Raw genomic sequence first — 24,297 nt, forward strand, 5'->3', positions numbered from 1 at the left:
CCCTTTGAGCCTGCTCTGCCATTCAATCATGGCTGATAAATTTCTCAACCCCATTCTCCTGCTTTCTCCCTGTAACCTTTGATCTCCTTGGCACTCAAGAAACTATCTATCTCAGTCTTAAATATACTCAATGACATGGCCTCCACAGGCTTCTGTGGCAATGAATTCCATAGGTTCACCACTCTCAGCTGAAGAACTTTCTTATTTCCATTCTAAAAAGTTACTCTAAGGTTATGACCTCGAGTCAGAGTCTCTCCTGCCAATGCAAACATCTTCCCAACATCTACTCTGTCCAGGCCATTCCGTATTCTGCATGTCTCAATTAGATCCCTCTTCATCCCTCTAAACTCCATTGAGTATGAAACCTAACGTCCTCAAACCTTCCTCATATGTTAAGCGTTTCATTCCTGGGACCATTCTCATGAACCTCCTCTGAACATGCTCCAGGGCCAGTACATCCTTCCTGAGATATGGGGCCCAAAACTGCACTCCAAATGTTTGTGTTCAGAGCGGTGCTTATACACGGGTTATAGAAAGTGAATGTGCAGTATATCCAAGGATTGGGAAAGCAAATGGTATTTTAGACTTTATGACAAAGATGTGAGTAAAGTAGCGTTATGGCAATTGCATAAGGTATTGGTGAGGTTACATTTGGAGTACTGTGTATAGGTAGATCAAAATCGTAATGTAAATTCATCCTTACTTGGGTAGGAAGTACACTAAATTTTCTTATGATTGATCCCTAGAATCAGGGACTTGTCCCATGAGGAGGGATTAAATAAACTAAGTTCATGTCTCCTAGACTTTAGAAGAAATTATTTAATTGAAACATATAAAATTGTTAAGGGGTTTGCCAGTAGACGTAGAAAGATTTACCCTCGTTGAGAAATGAAGAACTACAGCCCATCAGCAATGCAGGTGGTTCACAATACACAATTTTTGTTTCAGAATTGGCTGGGCAATTTTGATTTGGGATCACTGAATCAGGAAACAGGCAAGTAAGTGCTAAAGCAGACTGGTTGGAAGGGAAGCTCTTTTAGAAGCTGGTAGGCTTATTAGTACTCAGCTCTCATACCCCCTCAACATCCCATCTAGTTGCTACACCATCAAACCAAATTATGACTCCCACACTTGCCCTCATACCCCCTCCTTAGCCACCTTACCAGCATCCACCACAGGAAAACCCAAGAGCCATGTGGAAATTTTAAAAAAATAATAATTAAATGCAGCACAAACTCAGATGTACCTAATATTGAAATAGACTCTCATTTTTGAATGTCATTCAAAACTTTGTTTACCTATTATGAAAACCTCTATTGAGTAGCCACATTAAAAAAAAAGATAATCTTGCTCAGGGATGGACAGGACTGACAGCTGAATGTTCCAGGATACAAATACTACAAGAAGAATAGAAAGGGAGGCAAAAGAGGAGAGGGAGTGGCATTTTTGATAAGGGATAGCATTACAGCTGTGCTGAGGGAGGAGATTCCCGGAAATACATCCAGGGAAGTTATTTGGGTGGAACTGAGAAATAAGAAAGGGATGATCACCTTATTGGGATTAGTGGTGCTGGAAGAGCACAGCAGTTCAGGCAGCATCCGGGGAGCAGTAAAATCGACGTTTCGGGCAAAAGCCCTTCATCATTCCTGATGAAGGGCTTTTGCCCGAAACGTCGATTTTACTGCTCCTCGGATGCTGCCTGAACTGCTGTGCTCTTCCAGCACCACTAATCCCAATAAGGTGATCATCCCTTTCTTATTTCTCAGTTCCACCCAAATAACTTCCCTGGATGTATTTCCGGGAATCTCCTCCCTCAGCACAGCTGTAATGCTATGAGATAACGAGAATCCAGAGAAAGTATATTCCTGTCAGGGTGAAAGGGAAGGCTGGTAGGTATAGGGAATGCTGGATGACTAAAGAAATTGAGGGTTTGGTTAAGAAAAAGAAGGAAGCATAAGTCAGGTATAGACAGGATGGATCGAGTGAATCCTTAGAAGAGTATAAAGAAAGTAAGAGTATATTTAAGAGGGAAATCAGGAGGGCAAAACGGGGACATGAGATAGCTTTGGCAAATAGAATTAAGGAGAATCCAAAGGGGTTTTACAAATATATTAAGGACAAAAGGGTAACTAGGGAGAGGATAGGGCCCCTCAAAGATCAGCAAAGTGGCCTTTGTGTGGAGGAGAAAGTGAGCTCTGCAGATGCTGGAGATCAGAGCTGAAAATGTGTTGCTGGAAAAGCACAGCAGATCAGGCAGCATCCAGGGAACAGGAGAATCGACGTTTCAGGCATAAGGGCTTATGCCCGAAACGTCGATTCTCCTGTTCCCTGGATGCTGCCTGACCTGCTGCGCTTTTCCAGCAACACATTTTCAGGCCTTTGTATGGAGCCACAGAAAATGGGGCAGATACTAAATGAATATTTTGCATCAGTATTTACTGTGGAAAAGGATATGGAAGATATAGACTGTAGGGAAATAGATGGTGACACCTTGCAAAATGTCCAGATTAAAGAGGAGGAAGTGCTGGATATCTTGAAACGGTTAAAGGTGGATAAATCCCCAGGACCTGATCAGGTGTACCCGAGAACTCTGGGAAGCTAGAGAAGTGATTGCTCGGCCTCTTGCTGAGATATTTGTATTATCGATAGTCACAGGTGAGGTGCTGGAAGACTGGAGGTTGGCAAACGTGGTGCTACAGTTTAAGAAGGGCGGTAAAGACAAGCCAGGGAACTAAAGACCGGTGAGCCTGACCTCGGTGGTGGGCAAGTTGTTGGAGGGAATCCTGAGGGACAGGATGGACATGTATTTGGAAAGGCAAGGACTGATTCGGGATAGTCAACATGGCTTCTTGTGTGGGAAATCATGTCTCACATACTTGACTGGGTTTTTTGAAGAAGTAACAAAGAAGATTGATGAGGGTACAGCAGTAGATGTGATCTATATGGACTTCAGTAAGGCTTTCGACAAGGTTCCCCATGGGAGACTGATTAGCAAGGTTAGATCTCATGGAATACAGGGAGAACTAACCATTTGGATACAGAACTGGCTCAAAGGTACAAGACAGAGGGTGGTGGTTGAGGGTTGTTTTTCAGACTGGAGACCTGTAACCAGTGGAGTGCCACAAGGATTGGTGCTGGGCCCTCTACTTTTTGTCGTTCACATAAATGATTTGGATGCGAGCATAAGAGGTACAGTTAGTAAGTTTGCAGATGACACCAAAATTGGAGGTGTAGTGGTCAGCGAAGAGGGTTAACTCAGATTACAACAGGATCTGGACCAGATGGGCCAATGGGCCGAGAAGTGGCAGATGGAGTTTAATTCAGATAAATGCGAGGTGCTGCATTTTGGGAAAGCAAATCTTAGCAGGTCTTATACACTTAATGGTAAGGTCCTAGGGAGTGTTGCTGAACAAGAAAAGATTTACAAGGATGTTGCAAGTGTTGGAGGATCTGAGGTACAGGGAGAGGCTGAACAGGTGGGGGTTGTTTTCCCTGGAGCGTCAGAGGCTGAGGGGTGACCTTATAGAGGTTTACAAAATTATGAGGGGCATGGATAGGATAAATAGACAAAGTCTTTTCCCTGGGGTTGGGGAGTCCAGAACTAGAGGGCATAGTTTTAGGGTGAGAGGGGAAAGATATAAAAGAGACCTAAGGGGCAACGTTTCCACGCAGAGGTTGGTATGTGTATGGAATGAGCTGCCAGAGGATGTGGTGGAGGCTGGTACAATTGCAATATTTAAGAGGCATTTGGATGGGTATATGAATAGGAAGGGTTTGGAGGGATATGGGCCGGGCGCTGGCAGGTTGGACTAGATTGAGTTGGGATGTCTTGTTGGCATGGACGGGTTGGACGGAAGGGTCTGTTTCCATGCTGTACATCTCTATGACTCTATGACTCTACTCTGTTGTCAATCAAACTGTGAATTCAGGATCTTCTACTAAATAACTAAGCCATGAATTCATAATAACATAAAATAGCCTTTGGGAAATATTTACAAATAACTCTTTTGAAACTGTGGAATGGGTGATCATTTTTTTTTAACAAACTAATTTACAACATATACCCAACAGATCATGTTTTTGTATTGGACTCTCAGGCCTGAATTTTTGCAGTCATGATTCTGGAAGTCTATCTTTTTCAAGGAACACTCTATGACAATCCAAGTTGTACCCAAGAGGTCTGAATAATCATTCATTGAGCAGATTAAAGACAGAGATTGATTAACATTTTGTTAGAAAATGGTATATTAAGGGACTCAAAGTCCATTGAGAAAAATCAACGAGGCTAAAATTGAACATGAAAATCAGTCACACTCTCAATAAATGGGGGAGCAGACCAAAGAGGCTGAATGATCTATTCCTGGTCGTGTATATGCACCTATATTCTTATGAGTTTGCTGAAGAACAGAAATTACTGTCTGTGAAATATAACTTACTTGAAGTGTGATGGAAATAGCTCAGTTCCACATTCCTTTGATTTATCACCCATGGTATTTCTTCACAGAAATATGGGGTGGGGAGATGAAAGGACTCTTAATAGAAAGATTTCAAGTATATTGACAGCCTGTGAGGCTGAGAGCTACCGCTAGATTCTTTTAACGCACTTCAGCTTGGATACACTAGCTCTATTGGCAAGAGTTTGCAGCTATTGTGCTGGGAAAAGGAGTCACCTGTTCTATTCTTATATTCAAAAGGGAAGGAAAGAAATGTGAGCATTCACTCTCCCAAATCAAGGCAGATCCTGTTGCATTAGACTCATTTGAAAATAGCTTTTCAAAATAAACAATGAGCAACAAAATACCATGAGAAGCCACAGTGCTTACAGATTGTGATCTTTATATTTTCCAGAAGCTAGCTCATTGTGGAAAACAGAGAAAGGGGTTGAGAAATCTGAAAAAAAAATCCTTCCATGTCTCAAAGCCTAAAGAAAACTCCATAGGGACCATTATATCAGTTTTCTGCAATAATATTCACATCTATTACATATTAATTTCAATCCTGCTGTATCATTTATTATCCAGATACAGAAATGGGAATTAAGATAAGGTTTTTGTTCATTCATCAAGCCCTAATGACATTACTTTTTTTTCCTTTCCATGACAGTGAAATAGCTGCAAAATGAAAATGAAAGTCTAAGTTTAGACTTCCATCTGAGGCACAATAGACTTGATCGACAAGAATGGTATCAGGAGAAGGGACTACAGAGAGACTAGAAAAGCTAGGACTGTTTCTTTCACAGCAGAGAAGGTTAAATTGAGATTAAATAAAATATCAAATGCATGAGTAATATGGTAAAGTTTCGACAATCAATTTGGTCAGAAACCAAAAGAATACAAATTGAAAATAATTGTCAAAAGAATTAGAGGGGTCATAAGGCGATTTTTTTTTCTCACACACTGAGTTGTAATGATTTGGACTCCACTGCCTGAAAGGGCAATGGAAGTATATTCAAAATATAACTTTCAAAAAGCAAATGGATAAATACTTGAAGGGGAAAATATAAACTACTAGGCTACGGGGGAAGAGCAGGGGACTGGCAGTAATTGACAACACTACCAAAGAGTTATCGAATGCACACACATCAAAAGTGCTACATGCTTCTACGGGCTCAATCTTATATATTTCTGCCTAAGTCCAATTGCCTCCAGTTCTTTAGAGATAGTTTGTTGCCATGAATTCTACAAGTTCTCTTGCCCTATGTTACTAAATACGACACATGAATTATCTACCCCACCTTTATAGCACTCAATCTGGCCTCATCTTACTACACACTGTTCCTGGAACAATGCGCCACTCAGCACATATCCTGAAATTCACCGGCATCCCTTGCACCATCACCACCTTTGAAAGCCTGTTATGCACCTGAACAAGTACTATCAGTCTGAAGCTGTCCTTCCTGGTTTCTGACATTTACCCTGCACATAGCAGATACACAGTGCATTATGGCCAGGGTTCAATAAGTCCTACTGAATGTACTGATGCAGAACAGGACTTCCCCTTTCCCAGGGCTAGTAATAGAGGTCATTACATCAGACCATGCCAGCCTGTTCTGAGATTGCCCCCTGGATCAAAGCGGTCTCAGCCACATGGAGAACTCCACAGCAATGTTTGAAGAAAATCCATGTCTTTCTTCACTCCAACAGGATATGCATGAACATCTTCTCTCTGATGCCTCACTCTATCTCTGCTACTGTGCACATCTCTCACCAAGGCTCCTGCTCAATCACTCTCACTATTGCTTGGAATATCTTGTCCATTCATTCTCACTCATCCCAATTCCTGACATCACGAGCTCTATCTACCCTCTGCACTGTCTACTCACTCACTTGGGATATTTCCCCACCTGCCTCAAAACTAACAGCTGTGATACCCACTTATATGTCCATTCATACTTGTTTCTCTCTCATTCCAAAAGCAAATCAGACCACATCAGAGAGATGGGTGAAGGGCTTCCTGACTTTCAGCTCCTCGCCTCTCATGACCTGACTAACCACCCCGAGCAAGCTCTGAACTACTATCGGAGGCTGTCCTTGACTTACTGTGTCAGGACTCCGAAGAAAAAGGCAATTCCCTAACGGCAGCCTGCTGACAACCAGGACAAATTTCCTCGCTTTGTGTCTGCACTAAAGGGCATGGCAAGACTGCAGTAATAGGAGTGTTGCGTATTTCGCTAAAGGGGAGAAGTATCGAGAAAAGAAGCAACGAAAAGGCAATGGTATAATTGTGCAGATGGGTTCAAAGCGAGTGAGTACTAGAGAACAGTCCAGAGATGCAGCCTGGTCCACTCCAAGAGCTGCGTACATGTGGCTGAGCAGAGTGATCTTGCAACATCATTACAATGCTAGTTGCCAGTATAGCCTAAGCAGCTTTGCTGAAATACCTTGCAAGTGGACTGGACATGTTCCATTCAGACTTTTAGAGCTTGGTACTTAGCAGATGTCAACGTCCATGGATATGGGGTGCGTGTGGCTAATTCCTATGATGCTGTCAAGTGCAACACTAAGGTCAACTAGAGCAATTGCAAACTGAATCTGCCAGGTACACACTCTGGTTTATATGTCTAACTTGTTTAGTCACTTGATTAAGATAGGAAGCTGAATATTAATGAGGCGAGTTGAGCCGTCAATGAGCCATTTAGTAAGCAACAACCACCCCATTAATTGGAAATTCCTCACTTCCCTAAGAGAGAGAGAGTGTCTCATTACGTCACTTGTGAAAAACATAGGAGATAACACAAGATGATCCTAATGTCAAAATTGGCCTCACCAGACTTCTTATCTGCTCCCAGCTACATATCTCGCGATAGCTCAAGGTCCTCTGACCTCTTTCTGATTCCACCCTTTGCTTCTTCCAGTTCACCAAAATGAGTAACTCAAGAACTTAACCAAGCATATCCATCGGCATCTACTGAATTTACTCTTTTGCTTTGTGGCCAGAAGCAGTTGCCCTCACAGGAAACAGGAAATGACTAAAGTTCAGCTGACTAGTCAACATTTGAAAAGAGAAAACCTCACTTAACATTTTAATTGTGAAACTTCAACAGTTTAAGAGAGATCACATTCGAATAGAATTAGAATTAGATTTTATGGTCACATGTAATCAGGTAAGGGGATACAGGAGTACAGTGAAAAGTGTACAATGTCGCTATTTCCATCATCATCTTGGGTACAAAGGTACTTAAGTACAAAATCTTAGGTGCAAAGTAGAAAAATAAGGAAATATAGTTAAAAATTCAATATTAAAGGAGAAAAATAAAGAAATAAAGAAATAAAGTTAAAGATTCAACATTACAGTCCTTCTTAAGTGCTTAGCCATGCTGGGCTCACACTCCCCACAAGGATTCAATCTCCCCATGCAAGATGCCTCTGCAGATGCCAGGAGACCTTGGGCTGCCAGTCTTATTCTTTCAGGTGCAGATTAGACTGGAGAGCATTTATTGCAGTATGTTTTCAGATTTCTCACATTCTTCATTTCATCGCAAAGAATTAAAATGTGGTAGGTGAATTTAAAATGTCCAATTACACAATTGTTTCCAACGTATCTTACATTTTAGTTTGTTGTGTGCACATACAACATACATCTGTGCCCACACAAACAAGACTAAGATGAAAATACCTTGGCAAATTTCTGTGAGAGGTAGAGGAAAGCAAGAAAAATAAGAGAAATTCTCAGTGCTGACTATTAGCTTTTATGGTAACAATTAAAAAGACATTAATCTACACTGCCTATGCTTACTCTGTATTCCCTCTTTGAACACAATAATAAACAACAATACCAACAGCAGATAATTTATGACATTTTATAGCACAAAAACACAAAAAAATTCTACTGTCACTACAAATTTGTACATTCTACAACACCAGTCAACAATCTTACCGGTATTTAACAAAACTGCAAGAAGTCACTGTGATTGCATTTATTGAATCCGAAACCTCCTGTCCATTGATTTTTGAATTACATGAGGATTTCATGCTAGCAAGTATATTCATAGGAACGGGTGACTAGTTTGTGAAACCGTATTAAATAATGATGTGGATCTCTGGTGGGCGGCACGGTGGCACAGTGGTTAGCACTGCTGCCTCACAGCGCCAGAGACCCGGGTTCCATTCCCGCCTCAGGCGACTGACTGTCTGGAGTTTGCACATTCTCCCCGTGTCTGCGTGGGTTTCCTCCGGGTGCTCCGGTTTCCTCCCACAGTCCAAAAATGTGCAAGTCTGAATTGGCCTGCTAAATTGCCCATAGTGTTAGGTGCAGGGGTAAATGTAGGGGAATAGGTCTGGGTGGATTACTCTTCGGCGGGTCGGTGTGGACTTGTTGGGCCGAAGGGCCTGTTTCCACACTGTAAAGTAATCTAATCTAAAAGCACACTTAACAAGTTATCTTAAATCGATCAAGATATGTAAATGAAAACTAGGCCATTGTCACTCAGTTTCTGGCTTTGGATTTTCAGATTTTCTCACTTTTGGAAATAGCATACCTCTACTTTGTGTGTGTTATTGGATTGTTGTACAAATACAAGTTATTCTTATGACTCTATAACTTCCACATTGGGATTTAGACTGTGGTTTAGGTGTATATCCACGCATCTACATTAATTAAGCCATCATTAACATTCCAGAAGTGCAGTAATCTCAGATACTGAATTTAATCAAATCAAACCACAAACCTTTCAGCTGATAATGTTATTTCTTGTAATACTTCACATTCCAATACTTTAGTAACATAAGATGCTTCAAGGAGGAAAGCAAGCAAGATACTCAGCCAAGGACATCTGCTGAAAACTAATTCTCTTAAATGCAAAATATACCTTATGATGTAATTTTTATTTAAATGCAAAAGAACATAATCTTTGTCTTGCAATACTGATATGTAAAATAGCACATATTTTATGGACCCCAGGTGCAGGTGGGGGAGGGGGCATAAAGTTTCTCAGGTAATCAGATGACCTACTTGTCATTTATTTGTCCACCCACAAACAATTTGCAAGTTAGGGTGGGGGCACCTGTCCTGAATTACAATTGAGGCCCTAAAATGGCGGCACGGTGGCACAGTGGTTAGCACTGCTGCCTCATAGCGCCAGAGACCTGGGTTCAATTCCCACCTCAGGCGACTGACTGTGTGGAGTTTGCACATTCTCCCGGTGTCTGCGTGGGTTTCCTCCGGGTGCTCCGGTTTCCTCCCACAGTCCAAAGATGTGCAGGTTAGGTGAATTGGCCATGCTAAATTGTCCATAGTATTAGGTAAGGGGTAAATATAAGGGTATGGTGGGTTGCACTTCGGCGGGGCGGTGTGGACTTGTTGGGCTGAAGGGCCTGTTTCCACACTGTAAAGTAATCTAATCTAAAAAATGGTCAATCATGTCTGGCCACAATTTTGAGGCCGGTGAGAAAAGTTTAGGGACAAGAAGGGAAACCTAGCATACTGTAAATCCCATCCATTCTCCAAACCATCCTCAGGTATCCAATTTCATCCCACTAAGACCAAGGCTATATCGGGTCCTGCATACTCCAGCAATGAGACTAGTGGGACACACTCCTCGTGGCACTTCTGAGGCTACAAAGCAGTCAGCCAACTGGATTGAAGGGCAGATGTCCCATTTCTCTGGCTGATGAAACAGTAAATTCTGCCTCTGAACTCTGATATATGGATCCAGATAGTGGATAAAAATAAAGTTAAAACTTCAACAGTGCAGGTAAGAGTTGCTCCTAATTGCTTTGGAATTATCTATTGATTTATCATAATTATCATTGTGAAAAATTCCACATTTGTCTTGGCATCTGATATCATGTATCACTTTTAGTCTGAGCATGTATAGTTCCTAATAAATGATTGCACACTGAACTCCAACAATGGTAAGTATAAGCACTGTATTTTCTGAATTAATGTGGGAATCTGAAGAATACACTATTAACATGATAGAATTCATTTTGTGAAACAGGAGGTCTTTTCATTTATCAAAAATGAACATAGCTCAACAAACCCAGTGCACTTAGAGTCATAGAAATGTACAGCACCGAAATAGACACGTGGTCCAATTTGGTCTGATCCATGCCGATCAGACATCCTCAATTAATCTAGTTCCATTTGCCAGCACTTGGCCCATATCTCTCTAACCCTTCATATTCATGTACCCATGCAGATGCCTTGTAAATTTTGCAATTGTACCAGCCTCTATCATTTCCTCTGGCAACTCATTCCATACATGACCCACTCTTTGCATCAAAACGTTGACCCTTAGGTCCGTTTTAAATCTTTCCCCTCGCTCACTAAACCTATGCCATTTAGTTCTGGACTCCCCCACCCCAGGGAAAAGACTTTATCTATTTACCCTGTCCATGCCCCTCATGATTTGATAAACCTCTATAAGGTCACCCCTCAGCCTCTGACACTCCAGGGAAAAAAACAGCCCCAGCCTACTCAGCCTCTTCTTACAGTTCAAACCCTCCAACTTTGGCAACATCCTTGTCAATCTTCTTTAAGAAGGTGAAAAACATGTTGGATGAAAATAATGTTGTGGATGTCCTGAAAATGGGCTTTTAGAAAATCTTCCACAAAATTCCACTCAGGTAAACTCTGAAGTAAAATAAGTAGTAGGGAATTAACTGAAGTGCAGTAAAATGGATTAAAAATAAGTTACAATTGAAAAAATTCTGAGTTAATTAATTACAATTTATCTCTACAAATTGAAATTAATATTTCATCATTTTTATGATGATTTTGAGAAGTGCAAATGTTAAAAGCACTGTATAAGTACAGGTAGTTGTCACAGAGTTCTGGACTAAGAAATGTAAACATTTGTTTCAGAAGCAGCAGTAGGCCACTCAGCTCCTCGATTCTGCTCTGCCATTCAATAAAACCATGACTTTAATTCCCAACTCCCTCCAATAACCTTACAACCTTTTACTTAATAAGAATCTATTCACATTGTGTACAATACATCAACAATTTGACGCAGTCTCCTCTCCAAAACTGCACATAGTAGTAAAGCAGGAGAGACAGGAAATAATTTGAGGACCAAAGTAAGTGTCAATGAGATATTGATAAAATGATTCAATTGTTACATAATAGCTGTAACTGAGATGGTTTGTTTTGATTAAAAACATAAAAATTATAAATTGCCTGAGAAAACAGTACGTAATGTTGAATTTGTTGTTTCAGATTCACAAGGCAGTTGAAACTGTCTCATTTAAATAAGGTTATTAAACACTAATGCAGAACTGAGTTTTACGGAAAAAGGTACAGAATATGAAAGTCAAGCAACAATACTGATTCTATATAAAACCTTAATAAATTCACATGGAGCACTGTGCACAGGTTTGAGCTCCACGCATAGGAAAGACATTAATGAGGATACTGCACAAATTCACAAGAATGCTGCCTGGTGGGGGGAAAAAAATACAAGAACATCTTTTACCAGATTGGGGTTGGCTTTAATACTGTAGATTATAGTGTTATTTGATAAAGGATATTAAAATATCAAAAAGTATTTAAAAAAATGGTCGCCAGAAACATGATGAGCCAGATTTTTCAGAGAGTGGCAACCCCGGGCAGATTGCTACTCTTACCCTTCACTTCTGAGTGCTCCTCACTTCTGAATGAGGCTGCCTCACTTAGGGCTTCCTCAGAAATGCAGAGGAAGGCAAAACATGTCTCCAGTAATAACAGTCAGCTGCCATATTCAGATACTTAAATGTTCTGACAGCCACTCTGACAACTGATAACAAATTAGAAGTACACAAGTTTAGCGATGTTAGGGTGCTAGGAAGTTCGGATGCCAGATGGATAGGAGGATAGGGCACCCTTAACCATAATGCCAGGTGGCAGGAGTGCCATGGTCCCAGTAAGTAGGATGCCAGCTGGTGGTGGTGCTGGGGTGTATCAGCAGGTCTGGGGTAAGGTTTAATTTGGGATATGTGAGATATGTATGGGGTCAGTGTCCCAAGAATTTAGATTAGATATTTACTAGACCAACATTCCCTGAGAAACTATTTTACTTAATTTCATTGGAACCCTCCAAAGTCTCCAACTTAAATGGAAACTTAGAGGGTTCTAGGCATCGTGATATTGCCCAGTGTAAAATCCAATTTCCTGCACTATTCCTTTGGAGTGTGCTACAGATAGGGATTCCACAGGGTACTCATCCACAATTCCTATTTGATTAAGAACAATAATTCACATTTCTTCGTTGTTGTTGAATCAAGATTATGAAAAATTGAGGGTATCTTCACTTCACAGACTGCTACAACATGGCAATTCACTACCAACTTCTCAAGGACGAATTGGGCAAATACACAATCAGTGCTAGACCAACCAGGCGAAAACAACAATGGGGCAAGTTTTTTTCAGATCCTGAACAATTTGGGCAGTGGGGAGTCAGTTGGAAAAATATGGTGACACAAGAAAGAATGAAATATGTCCACATTTCCAAACATGTTTTAAACAGTTCAATGAGAATCTCACTAGTGAGCAGTAATGGGCCTATTGCATGCTTAATAGAGTCATAGAGATGTACAGCATGGAAACAGACCCTCGGTCCAATCTGTCCATTCCGACCAGATATCCCAACCCAATCTAGTCCCACCTGCCAGCACCCGGTCCATATCCCTCCAAACCCTTCCTATTCATATACCCATCCAAATGCCTTTTAAGTGTTGCAGTTGTACCAGCCTCCACCACATCCTCTGGCAGCTCATTCCATACACATACCGCCTTCTGTGTGAAAAAGTTGCTGCTCCAGGGAAAAAAGCCCCAGCCTTTTCAGCCTCTCCCAATAGCTCAAATCCTCCAACCTTGGCAACCAAGGCAACATCGTTGTAAATCTTTCCTGAACCCTTTCAAGTTTCACAACATCTTTCCGATAGGAAGGAGACCAGAATTGCATGCAATATTCCAACAGTGGCTATCTCAGTATTACCTCACCTTGCCTTATTCATTTGCAGTTTGATATTTTCCCAGCCAGTCGGGAGAAACTAGATGGTGACAATTCTTGTCTGAGTGCGTACTCGATAGCTGCAACTTACTGTCATCTTCTCTAGGCCTCCATCTTGGGCAGCATTCCCCAACAACTCAGAGCAAGCTCTATGGGCAGCAACTTCTGCCACAGAGGCTGGTACTGGAAAAGCACTGGCATCATGACAAATTTGGAACTCACTTATAATACAGTTCAGCACTGCAATTTGGAGCTCACTTACACCTTACATTGGAATCCAGCTATCAGGACACTTTGCCTGCAAGGCAGGCACTCATCTCGTACATCATAACAGGGTCTATCTCAGGCATGCCAGTTTGCTTTCTTAGTACTCATGCACTTTGTGCCTAGTTGGATGCTCATAGAATCTCTGCCTTGTTTTGTCTTTTAGTGCAGAAAGGTAGCTTTTCATGTTTATTGTGGATTAACAGTCAAAGGGGACCATGGTCAGTCAGGAGGTCTGTCATCAGCCAGGAAAGGTGGTGAGGTATCTCAAGCGAGTGCATAGGAAGTGCAGAGCAAAGAAAGTATTAGTAATTCGGAGGCTGGATGAGTGAGAACCATCAAGGGACGATGCTGCATACATTACAGGGTTGGTGGACTACTAGTTTTGATGGGAGTGAGTGCAATAGCAGAGTTAGAGTTAGTGTGAGTTAGCAGAGAGAAGATTGTAGCACTTCTCATTGCAGAGCACAGAAGGTCATTAATTATTTTTGCAGCATTGCTGTGTGTTATCTAGATAGTGGACACCACATTGACACAGGTGGCTACTTCAGGCAATGTTTGACATAGTGAGCAGTTGGGGTTCAAATACAGTGCCCACGGCTTTAACATTTAAATTGATCTGTGAGTATTTCGCTTCTAATGAACGCAAGATAGTGCATTGCATGGAGACATGGTGCAAAATTAATGAGGCGAGCAGGGTGACATTGATGAGAGAAAGGTACACAGAAGAAAACCAATTGTGATACTTCCTGAAATTGACAGCCAATCTTTGGGAAAATTCAAGCCATTCTAAGTGATTTCGCACAGAAACTGAGTGATGTAAGACTGTGGATGCATTGATTAAAGCAAAGACTATGTCAATATGTAAGAATGATAGACTGCTGAAGGGGCTAAAAGGATATGAGAATGTAGAAAAAACAAGAATGATACCTGGACTTCAGAAGTTATGAGGAGAAATTACATAAGTTAGGCCTGTTTATCTCCAGAATCTAGAGGTTAAGGGGTGATCTGATCAAGGTCTTCAAGATATTAGCAGGAAAAGTCTTGGTAGATAAATTACTTCCACTGGCTGAGGATTCTACAGCTAAGGGATATTGTCTGAGAAATGTTCAGGAGAGATGTTAGGAAGTACTTTTATACACACAGAGTGGTAGATGTTTGAGACTCTCTCCCACAAATGGCAGTGGATGCTTGGTCAATTGCTAATTTTAATTCTGAGATAGATACATTTTTGTTAAGCAAAGTTATTTAATTCTTAGGATTAGGATTACTGTTCATCTGGAGGATAATCAGTGATACCGAGTAGTTGGACAAAACTACATATTTCCATTATGTAATTTTTTGATGTTATATCTCTGGTCTTTTCCCACAAAGGAAGAACAAAATCAAATTTATATGCCTTTCAAAATCTCTGACTACCCCAGGACAGATTACTGCCAATTAAGTACCTGTATTTTGAACTGTATTTGGAGTTGCAGAAGGAAACGCAGCAGCCAATTTCTACTCGCTAGGTATCACCAACAGCACTGAGACAATAACCAGGTAATCTATTTTAGTGTTGCTGATCAAGGAAGAAATATTGGACAGGACCTCCTCATTTTTCTTCAAAACATTCTAACAGAATCTTTCACAGGACTGATGATACCTTGTTTTATAATTCATGATGATAATGATAAAATATGGAGAATCAGTTTTTAACTTCCATCACCTGTGTTTTAACCTGAGACCATCCTGGGTTAAAATAGTCTTTAAAAAGAGGAAAAAAAAAATAAATCAAAAATCGCTGCAGTAATTTCAGGCAGAAGTTCAGGAAACCAATGTAAAGTAAAACCAGCTGAACTGAAATTACCATTTTAGCTTTGAAACTACAGTCCTGCATTAATATACATTTGTATGAGAAGTTTCACATATTGGAATCATACAGAAACTCTACATACAGATACAAGTTTTTTGGTGCACTGAGTCCACACCGACAGATCCGGACACATCTCCCGTAATCCCAGATTTACCAAGGGGTTAATCTACCTAGCCTGCACATTTTTAGACTGTTGGAGGAAACCAGAACACTTGGCAGAAACCCACACAGATATGAGGAGATTGTATGTATGGAGTTTGCACAGTCGCCCGAGGCTGGAATCAAATCCAGGTTCCTAATGCTGCAAGGCAGCAGTGATAACCACTGTGCCACCATGCATTGCCATGGATATGAAAGGGTTGCTTTCATCTATCTAGTTTGGGAAGGCAATGGAGTTAAACTTAGGAATACACAAATTAACCGTATTTCAGTAGTTGCTTGGCAAAACATCAGAGGCAGAAAATAATACAGATTTGTAATTGCTAGGGACTGAAAGACTCTTTCCTTCCTTCCTTGTTCCTCTGCCTCTCAAAAGCCAGCATCAAAGATACAGCAAATCAGAGAAACGTTGACTCATGGAGAACTCAAGGATTCTGCAAATTTCACTGAGGGCACATTCTGCTAAAGACACAAGACATTAACTCAACAGCTGTAGCCTCAAGTTCAACTCTCACAAATCAACAGATCCTACAATTTTTAAATTTTAAACATTTTCATCTTTGTTTTTGAACTAACTACTTTCCCCTTCTTAAGCTTTATACTTGTGTGTTGTATGTGTGTTTGCTGTTGTATTTTATTATTTTGTTTGGGGTTAGCAAGTTACAAAACAAATCTTTTTATTCAAGAAAACTATGTAATCAGCACTGAAATTTTGTCGAATATTAGATTTTAATTAGATTGCGATATCATTATATGCTAAAAATAAATGATTGATAATAATAATAAATACATCCTCGGTTCAGTCCAGGGCAAGTTAAAAAGAGGAGATATGATCCACTCTTCTTCATCTGGTTGTGACACAATTCATCAAACAGCTGAATATACTCTAATAGTTGAGTTTGTCTTAGTAATTTTCTTCTTATTGTATTTGTCTTATTCGTTGTTAAACATCACAATTCTCTACTTCAGGAATCATCTGCGTTGATGTAAGCCTGATAATAATAACACCCTGCATGAATTAATATACTGCCAAATTACTACTTTATGTTTCTTATATGAGTGAAATTTATTCCCACTTGTCATCACTTCATCAACTGCAGAAGTGACCTTCAATTATGCATCACCTCAAACCATTGCAAGACTTGGAATAATAACTGGATCAGTGCGACCTTAATGCTTGCTGCCAGAGTGAAAACATGATTCAAAAATATTTGATCTTGACGCACTCAAAACTGCGTATCGTATTCCATAAGTTAACCACTATTCTCTGTGGATTTACCATCACCATTTTGTATTCAGCATTGTTACAAGCCTCAGATAGATAACTTTTTAAAAGAGATATAGTTTACAGTAATTGAAGGAAATAACTTATGTTCAAGATCTCAAGTTTAAGACCATCATAACTACAAACGAACTAAAATAGCTATAAATAAAACATTATTTTGCTGAGACCTAACCTATCAATCTAATTAAGAGATACTTTTGTCTTGACTCATTAACTGAAAATGTGTTGCTGGAAAAGCGCAGCAGGTCAGGCAGCATCCAGGGAACAGGAGAATCGACGTTTCAGGCATAAGCCCTGAAGAAGGGCTTATGCCCGAAACGTCGATTCTCCTGTTCCCTGGATGCTGCCTGACCTGCTGCACTTTTCCAGCAACACATTTTCAGCTCTGATCTCCAGCATCTGCAGTCCTCACTTTCTCCTCTTGACTCATTAACACAATTGAATTGTATTTTCCTACTTGTTTTCCTGTCCACTGCATTTTTGGCAGATGTGTTGCAACACCATAAAATCCCAAGTTAACTCCAGCTTTGCAGAAACGTATTTCTTTGTGCTAAGTCAAATCTTCCTATGTTCTTAGTAAATTACCCTACTCAGGCCATGCATTCCAAAACCAACTTTCACAAGCCAGACTCATCTTGGGGACTTCTAGTTCCTTAAATCTCCCAAAGTCCCCATCTGCCCTGTCCTCATTTTGAACTGAAAACTAGCTTCTACAGCATGATGCTTGACCGTTAACACAAAAATAGTTCACTCTGCTCTTCGCAGCAGTAGCAGTTTTTGTCTCTCTCTCACTCTCTCTCTCTCTACATGTATCTCAAAAAAGCTCTTCTTTCTCTCTGTGTAAAGGTGTAAAAAATGTCACTAGATTACCAACAGGATTTGGTTTGTTTTCTTTTTCCATGACAACCAGACGACATGGGCCTCTCTCCAGTCAGAGGATTAGTGCAAATACTATTAGAAGGAAACAGACATTGGCTATTAATTGATGTCTAGGTATATAAAAGGGGGAACGGCTAGTACTGGGAGATTGAATCATTGGACTTGAATAATCAATAAAATCTCTGCACACAAAATATCTATGATTGTAACCCTTTAGGGGTCTGAGCGAAATGGGTTATGGCAAGATGTGTGGCAGAATTAAGCAACAAGTGCAGCGATAGCCATCTTGACATCAAGATTGTCTCAGTCCATCCTTTCACAAATAGCATTGCAAGAATTTTTCTAGGCAGTGATGAGATGTCAACTGATAGAGATTAATGGTTGCTAAAATGCCTTGTTAATGCCACATGATTTATTAATATTCAGACTCTCATCTTACCAAATTTTTCAAACAAACTAAACACTATGAAGGAGTAAAGCATGTCTCAGGATCTTAGGGGAGTCTTAAGGGAGTAGTCCTTATTGAAATCCATGGAGATCCTGACACAGTAACTCAAGAGCAGCCTTCCATGCCAGCACAGGGAATTGCCCACGGTCAGACATTCAAAGACCTGTGCCTCTACTGCCCAGTGAGTCACAGTCAGTGGCAATTCTGGGTGTAATGTTAATGTGGTCAGGAAGATACCTATGCAGCAGTCATAGTTTCCTTCCTGACCACATTAACATTATACCCAGAGTCATCAGTCAGGGTTCTGGGCACATCTTGCCGTGGCTTCCCAGTTATCTTGGTTGATGGGGTGGGCTACAGTCAGTTTCTTGATAAAGGTGAGTAGATAGGTTGTTGGGGGCTTGAAAAACTGTGAAGTGTGATTAACAGGATGGGCTAATCGAAAAGGGATGTGTATGTTTGGGGGTTCAGTGGATGTAAGCATCTGACAGAGGAGTGCTCATTATCATCTGTCGTGCTGAAAATTGCAAGTGCATTTTAAAAGTATTCATAGAAACAGTGTTCTTGGAGGCTAATGATTTGCTTTGGGAGAGTTTTCACATGTGATCAAAGTAAAGAGTTGTGCATTAATCTTTCAATGTAGAAAGACACAGTTTTGTTCATTCGGAGAAGCACCCACAGCTTTAAAAAAAGCTTTTGGATTTCAGTTTAAGCAGTTTTCCAGACATCTTGGCAGTAGGCAGATGTATAAAATAGTTGCTCCTAAAAAATGGAGATAGTTCAGGAATGTTAAGAAACAGATTACCTCAGTGTAAGGAATTTAGTTTTAAAGTTTTTTTTTGTTAAAAAGTTTAACTCAGTTGTACAACGATTCAAGGAAGAGGCTATCAGATTCTTAAGCAAGGGAACTGAAACACAGTAAAATGAATTTGCATGGAAATAATGGAGAAGGGAATTCTTTCTGATTTAAGTGCGGTAAAGAAAGGCAGTTGGGATTAGTGGCATTATATTTTACATGCATTATAAATAAACAGTTTGGTTTATTCTATGTTATCCTTTTTTTGTATAATAATTTTATTGTTAAACTGAATCTGCAGCATTCTGCGTGTTTCAGTAAAAGATCACCTCATTAAAACCAAAAAGAAACCGTCAAGACAGATTTCAACCTGAGATCAGACATTTTCCAGTAATAACATCAGCTGGGATCATAACACAAATTATTAAGGCTAGAAGGAGTACAGGTGATGGCTGTTAGCTGAGTAATTGATGTCTTGATGTGTAAAGGGAGAACAGCTGAGACTAGGAGAGAACAATGTTGGATTTGTTTACTCAATAAACTCTGCACAAATAAAAAGTATATCTCTTGATTTGGATATAAGCACCATGCCCCTTTCCAGAATATTGTGTATCACCTTAAATACAAGGAGACACTTTTAAATTTAACTTTCTTATAAAATTCAATATTCACCATATTGCCATATGTATATTGGATTCTCAATCTTACCTTTTTTTTAATCTGAGTGTCTACTACCCAGTGTTTAAACACTGTATCTCTTGCCATGGGCAAGTTAAAGTTGATGTTGCTGATATCATCAATCTGCACCTGGAAGTGAAGTCAGTACCACTCTGCCCATAGGCACATGCACTGATATCATCAATTTGTGCCTGATGAACTTCATACCTTCTAGGAGCAAAGCAGTGAGACGTCAGTAGCAAGACAGCTAGAGAGGTAGTGAGCAGGTGGCCAAATATTTCAAGTGGAGTTATGAGTAAATTGCAATTTATATTTGAACTGAACTGATTTGAAAAAGAAACACTTTATTGTTCTGCACTTGGTAACATTTATTTGCATCGCTTAATTTTACAAAAGTCTTATTCTTTGGTAGAATCAGCTGGTAGGGATTTTGCTGGAGTTGCTAGTAGGGATGTCACAGGCACTGCTATTGCATGGGTAGCGAGAATGCCTCCTGCAGTGACAGGTGCTGCAAACACAGCTTTTTTTAAAAGAAAACAACTGAGTTATAACAGCCCTTGGAAAACAAGATTATTCATCAAAATATGCATCCTACATAGACCATAAATTAAAATGAAAGGGACAATGGAAGTCAGAAACATAATGCTAGGTGTCACAATCCAATAGACTAATACAGCTTATTTTATCACATTGCAGACCAATAGAGAGAAAAAAGAAATTAGAAATGAAATGCAAAACCAGCATTGTATGGTCATTTATAACCATGAAATGAAAGATATCTGGAACAGTGATAGACTATGGAAATTAACATAAATCAAAGATCTGAAATTTAACTGAAAATGCAAAATATGGTCAGCATTTGAAAGGAGAAATGGAGACAGAGTACTTGCCTAAAGTCTCATCACTATCTTTAATGGTTTTGCTGAGATGCAACTTTGGCAATAATCAAGAAGTTATACTATATTCATTCAGAGAAGTTCTTTTAATCAATGTTCCTCCCATTACTATAACCCTTCAACGCACTGTGGCTGCTGTGAAACAAGACAACAAATGCTCACAGGATGTGTATGTAATACTGGAATTTTCACTGCTCCAATTTGCATAGTCTAAAGGTGGAACAAATTGCTGAGGGTTGCCAGTTTGTCCATCCGAATTTAAAACCTGAAAGTTGCTGTGCTTCATCTGCCCAGTATTGCTTTTCAGCATTTTATGTGTAAAAAAATTTAAAAACAACTATGTTTTTTCCTCACTTTGGTTTTTCCTGTACATTACTATAAAGTTTATTTAAAATAACTATTTCTTTACCGTGATCCACTATGGTAATCCTTCAATGAATGCTCATCATTCTGACTGCACATTTTGGCAAGAAGCACTACCTGCAAAATGGAACAAGCAACCCGACATCTGATCACATTAAGGATCTGTTGTCACTGTATATAATTTGAATGAACATAAAACTGTTCAGTAAGCCAGGAACATCCAGATTGCAAAGAATCCCAACTTTTTATCTCAATTGTAATCCATCATCGTATACCCTTTGCCCCAGTCTCCTTCACTAAAGAGTGAGTGGTTCATGTCTTTCTTTAAGGCCACCCAATCAGCTGCTGCTACTGTATTATTCTCTTTTACCAGCCTAAACACCTATCCTTGAGACCCACTACCTGCTTGGACCCTTTTCCCTATGAACTGTTGACCATCCAGTTTCCTTTTCTGGTCTCCACGTTAGCAGATAACGTTACTGGGTCTGTCTCTTCAGATGCTATCCTGATTTCCTCTGAAACTGCCAGTATCATCCTTTTCTTTAAAAGATAAACAAATATTAATTTCTATGCCTTTGCTACTATCCAATCTCCAAACAGGTTTATCTCCAAAGTTCTTGTATGTATTGCCATTTCTCCAATCCATGCCTATCTTGCAATTCATGCTTGAATCCTCCACCTCCACAATTAGATTTCCACCCTAGCCACAACACCAAAGTAGCTCTTACCAAACTTACAAATGACATTCTACGTAAGTATAGTAAATTTTATTTTGTCATTATTCTCAGTGTATCGGTAGCTTTTTATATGATTGATCCTCCAACAAGCCCTCTGAACTATTGTTCAGCTCAGTGGAATACTCTTACCTCTCTCAACGTCTCTACTGTTGCTAAATTACCAGACTGCTTATCTGACATCCAGTAATGGAAGAGCAAACATTTGCTTCACTTAAATTTTGGGAGGGCTGAAGCCATTGTTTTCATCCCAGCTTCAGTCTCTTCACATCCTCACCAAAATGAGCAACCAATCATGTATTCACACCATGCTAAGACCAGCTATTTCCACCATTGTATCTCACTTAACGTCACCCTGGCTCAATATATCTGCAGCTGAAACACTAATTATGTTTTTGTTACCTCCGAAGCTGACAAGTCTAATACACTCCTTTCTGATCTCCCACATCCTGGCAAAGATCTTTGCCTCATCACTCTCCATGGGAGTCATATTGAAGGACTGGAAGGAGGTGAATATTGTTCCTCTTTTCAAGAAGAGTAATAGGGAAATCACTGGCAATTACAGACCAGTCAGTCTTACATCTGTGGTCAGCAAAGTTTTAGAAATAATTCTGAGGGATAGGATTTATGACTATTTGGAAAAGCATAGTGTGATTAAAGGCAGTCAGCATGGATTTGTGAGGGGCAGGTCATGCCTCACAAATCTTATTAAGTTCTTTGAGGTGGTGACAAGACAGGTCAACGAAGGTCGAGCAGTGGCTGTGGTGTATATGGACTTCAGCAAGGCATTTGATAAGGTTCCCCATGGTAGGCTCATTCATAAAGTCAGGAAGTATGGGATACAGGGAGATTTGGCTATCTGGATTCAGAATTGGTTGGTTAACAGAAGGCAGAGAGTGGTTATAGATGGAAAGCATTCTGCCTGGAGGTCAGTGTTGAGTGGGGTTCCGCAGGGCTCTGTTCTTGGGCCTCTGCTCTTTGTTGATTTTATAAATGACTTGAATGAGGAGGTTGAGGGGTGGGTTAGTAAATTTGCAGATGACACAAAGTTTGGAGGTATCGTCGATAGTATTGAGGGCTATTGCAGGCTGCAGCGCGACAGATGGGATGCAGAGCTGGGCTGAGAAATGGCAGATGGAATTCAACCTGGATAAATGCAAAGTGATGCATTTTGGAAGGTCGCACTCGAATGCTAAATATAGGATTAAACACAGGATTTTTGGCAGTGTGGAGGAATGGAGTGATCTTGATGTTCAAGTACATAGATCCCTCAAGTTGCCACCCAAGTGGATAGGGTTGGTAAGAAAGCATATGGTGTTTTGGCTTTCATTAACAGGTGGATCCAGTTTAAGAGCTGCAGGGTTTTGCTACAGCTCTGCAAGTCCCTGATGAGGCCACACTTGGAATATTGTGTCCTGTTCTAGTCGCCCTACTATAGGAAAGATACAGAGGCTTTGGAGAGGGTGCAAAGAAGGATTACCAGGATGCTGCCTGGACTGGAGGACTTGCCTTATGATGAAAGGTTGACTAAGCTCGGACTTTTATCTCTGAGAGAAGGAGGAAGAGAGGTGACCTGATCAAGGTATACAAGCTAATGAGAAGAATGGATAGAGTCAATACCCAGAGACTTTTCCCTAGGGCAGGATTGACTGGCATGAGGGGTCATAGTTTTAAGATATTAGGAGAAAGGTATAGAGGAGACGTCAGAGGTAGGTTCTTTACGCAGAGTTGTGAATGCATGGAATGCGTTGCCAGCGGTGGTGGTCGAAGCAAAGTCATTAGGGACATTTAAGCGATTGCTGGACATACACATGGATAGCATTGAATAGAGGGGTGCATAGATTGTTATTTTATTTTACATTAGGATTAATGCTCGGCATAACATCGTGGGCCAAAGAGCCTATTCTGTGCTGTACTTTTCTATGTTCTATGTTCAATGTACATCCTCCCCTCCATAAGCTTGAGATCATCCAAAATTCTACTCCTTGTCACTTAAATGGCACCAAGTCCCATTCAGCTAACACCCATGAGCATGCCAACTTATATTTCCCTTCAACAGATAACACCTTCATTTTAAAATTCTCTTCCATATCTGTAAGTCCTGTCATGGTCTCACCTTTGCATATCACTGCCTCAAAGCTTACCTTCATCTAATTCTTGAATCCTGAGCAACCCCAATTTTAATCACTCCATATTGTTGGCCATGCATTCAGTTGCCAAGGCCCTAAACTCTAATTCCCGTCCCAGATCTCTCCTGCCCTATGTCTGACCTTTGTCCTTTCCTGGACAGCTTTTGGTCATCTGACCTAATATTTTAAGTAGTTCATTGCCAATTGTTAGGTTTTAATTTTCCTACGAAACATTTTGAAATTTTTTATGATGTTAAACAAATGATGTAAATATATGTCACTGTTATTATAATTAAGCAACACATATTCAACATAACCTTTCCAGAAAACATCTGTTACTTCCTCCATTTCCTGTCATCACAAAGTAACATCTGGTAATATC

The 24,297-nt window shown here is 40.2% G+C and overlaps 1 protein-coding gene across 6 annotated transcripts in view; it reads right to left on the bottom strand.

The window, feature by feature from the left end:
- The window catches only part of srrm3 (serine/arginine repetitive matrix 3), a 772,181-nt gene that overhangs the window by 532,356 nt on the left and 215,528 nt on the right, over nucleotides 1-24,297 (bottom strand). The gene's annotated exons all lie outside the window — the stretch shown is intronic.

This window comes from Chiloscyllium plagiosum, chromosome 28, assembly GCF_004010195.1.
Source record: "Chiloscyllium plagiosum isolate BGI_BamShark_2017 chromosome 28, ASM401019v2, whole genome shotgun sequence".
Lineage (NCBI taxonomy): Eukaryota > Metazoa > Chordata > Chondrichthyes > Orectolobiformes > Hemiscylliidae > Chiloscyllium > Chiloscyllium plagiosum.